Raw genomic sequence first — 3,183 nt, forward strand, 5'->3', positions numbered from 1 at the left:
TTTTTTTTTGTAAGGAAAAAGAGCCTTATGATCAGGGAATTTTCTTAAACTCGTGAAGAAGTATTTTTAAAACATTGTCTTCTATTTAGTTTATCAAAGTAAGGGTTTAAATTCTTGTTCTATTCATGGCAGTCACTGAAGTTTTTGTTCTGTTTAGGTATACGTTTTATATTCTTTAATATATCTCTAAATGTAAGTATAATTTAAATCCCACAGGCCAGTCTGATTATAATTCTTCCGTTGCACTCAATAACCTCACTGAAAAAATTCTGAATTCTCTTTCACAGTTTGATTCTGCCACGTACTTCCTATATTAAAGTCCGAAGGAATTTGAGAGGCCTCTAATGGAGAAAGAGTGTGAGTGAGTATAAATATCCCCGGCTGTACAGTTGTCTCTCCTAATGTTTCTCCAATACTTTGATTCGTCTGTAAGTGAATTTAAAAACCAAACGGTTACTTCAGCCCAAATTCCTTTGCCTTCACTTGTTCTTCGTTATCCTTCTCTTCCTCCTAATAAGCTCAAGCAAAAAGGGGCAAAGTTGAGTAGAAAAGATCTCTTTCACACCGTTTGACCTATAGCAAAAACACATCTGGCTGGTTTCTACTTTCCAAAGTCACAAGAGAGAGTGGTAGTAAGTGAATATTGAATCTAAAATAAAAAGGAGAAGAGGGATGGTGCATGATGTCCAGTGATAGAAGCACCAGCCTCATTTGTAAAACTCAGCCAGACCAATTAACTGCTGGAACTGAAAAAAAAAAAAAAAGAAAGAAAGAAAGAAATAGGAAAAAAGGAATCGTAAATGTAGAAAACTGTAAAAAATATAAGAAGTACAAAGGGCAGAGTCAGGTTAAACATAGCCCATTTGACTGAGTAAATTAAACTTTGTTCAGTATTGTTATCAAAAACAATAACCCAGGGAAATAAACTTGCTATTTTTGCTGAGGTTAATTTGTATATTAGAAAAGGAAAAGTCGTTTGGGGTTTTCCCAACTAATTATTGATATAGGTTTTTGGCACCAGTCAGAATATATGTTCAATAGAGTTTTTGACTTTTAGAAGTTCACAATCTAAAGTTAAATATAGTCACACTTCCACATATATACAATGGAATATTACTCAGCCATAAAAAAAGAATGAAATAATACCATTTGCAGCAACATGGGTGGACCTGGAGATTACCGAACTAAGTGAAGTAAGTCAGAGAAAGACAAGTATCATGATATTGCTTATATACAGAATCTAAAAAAAAAAAACAAAAGACAAATGAACTTATTTACAAAACAGAAAGAAGACTCACAGACTTAGAGAATGAACTTACGGTTACCAGGGTGGAAGGGTGGGGGGAAGGGGTAGATTGGGAGTTTGGGATTGACATATCACATTGCTATACTTCAAATAGATAACCAGGGACTTCCCTGGTGGTGCAGTGGTTAAGACTCCACCTGCCAATGCAGGGGACATGGTTTCGAGCCCTGGTCTGGGAAGATCCCACATGCTGCGGAGCAACTAAGCCCGTGCACCACAACTACAGAGCCAGCACTCTAGAGCCCATGAGCCACAACTATTGAGCGCACGTGCCACAACTACTGAAGCCCACACACTTAGAGCCCGTGTTCCACAGCAAGAGAAGCCACTGCAATGAGAAGCCCGTGCACCACAACAAAGACCCAACGCAGCCAAAATAAAATAAATAAATTTATTTTTTTAATTTTAAAAAATAGATAACCAACAAGGACCTACTGTAAAAAAATAATAATAAAAATATAAAATAATAAAGTAAAAAAATAAACATTTGTAGCTGGACATAAATAAATAAATGTAGTCACACTTCTGACTTTACAGTATCAAAAAGACCAATTCTTCCTAGCAAACTGCCATTACAGAGAGTAGGTGACTGACATTAAAAAGCAGGGAATGTTAGGGAAGGTGGGAGGGAGGGAGACACAAGAGGGAAGAGATATGGGAACATATGTATATGTATAACTGATTCACTTTGTTATAAAGCAGAAACTAACACACCATTGTAAAGCAATTATACTCCAATAAAGATGTAAAAAAAAAAAAAGCAGGGAATGCATTCACAAAAAATAATTACCAGTTTCATAAGCACTATGGATTGTAAGCCACAGGAAAGTCTTTTAAGGTTTTAAGAATTTATATCCCCATATTAAAAATGTATGAACTCAACACCAGTGAAGTTATACTACCTGCCATTGTGAGTCATTGCTTGTGTTTAACCTCAGGCAGGACACAGCTGGAATGTCAAGTTTCTCAATGGCTGTGTTGCTTAAGACACATGAATCACCTAATGGCAGTTTTATTAATTCAATTATTTAACAAACATTTTTGGAACACATACAATGTGCTAGAGACAGTCTTAGCAATGGGTTCAACGATGAGGAAGAATATAATCACTGCCCTCAAAGAGCTCATGGTCTAGTGCAGTGGTTTCCAAAACTTTTTGATCAAGCATCCCTTTCAGCTTAAAAAAAATTTTCTGAGCACATAGCTCTGATATATGTATATGTATTTATTTATTCACAGATGCTATACATATACTGATGTTGACTTTAAAATATGTCAAAATAGAAAATTTTAAAGGATGAGAAATAATTATAAATAGAAGCACTGAATATAAAATTGTATCCATTATTACCTCATTTACCAAAATATTAAATTCCAGGTGGATTAAACACTCAAGCATAAAAAATAAAATATTAAAAATCCTTTAGGGGTGCTTCCCTGGTGGTGCAGTGGTTGAGAGTCTGCCTGCCGAGGCAGGGGACGCGGGTTCGTGCCCCGGTCTGGGAGGATCCCACATGCCACGGAACGGCTGGGCCCTTGAGCCATGGCCGCTGAGCCTGCGCGTCTGGAGCCTGTGCTCCACAACGGGAGAGGCCACAGCAGTGAGAGGCCCGCGTACCGCAAAAAAAAAAAAAATCCTTTAGGAAAATTTCAGAGACTACAGCAAAGAAGTAGGGGAGACCTTAAACGAAAGTGGGAACCAAGAAATTTTTATAAAAAAGAAGAAATGGTCATATTTGACTTGTTTTAAAAAAACATTTTTTTTGGTATGGAAAAAAGATACATAAGCAATGTCAATGATAATAGATTTGGGGGTAAATTTGCAACTCGGTGGGCAGATAGTAACATTCAAAAATTGATTACAAATTGGAAGTTCC

Source organism: Phocoena phocoena, chromosome 17 (genome assembly GCF_963924675.1).
Source record: "Phocoena phocoena chromosome 17, mPhoPho1.1, whole genome shotgun sequence".
NCBI classification, from domain to species: domain Eukaryota; kingdom Metazoa; phylum Chordata; class Mammalia; order Artiodactyla; family Phocoenidae; genus Phocoena; species Phocoena phocoena.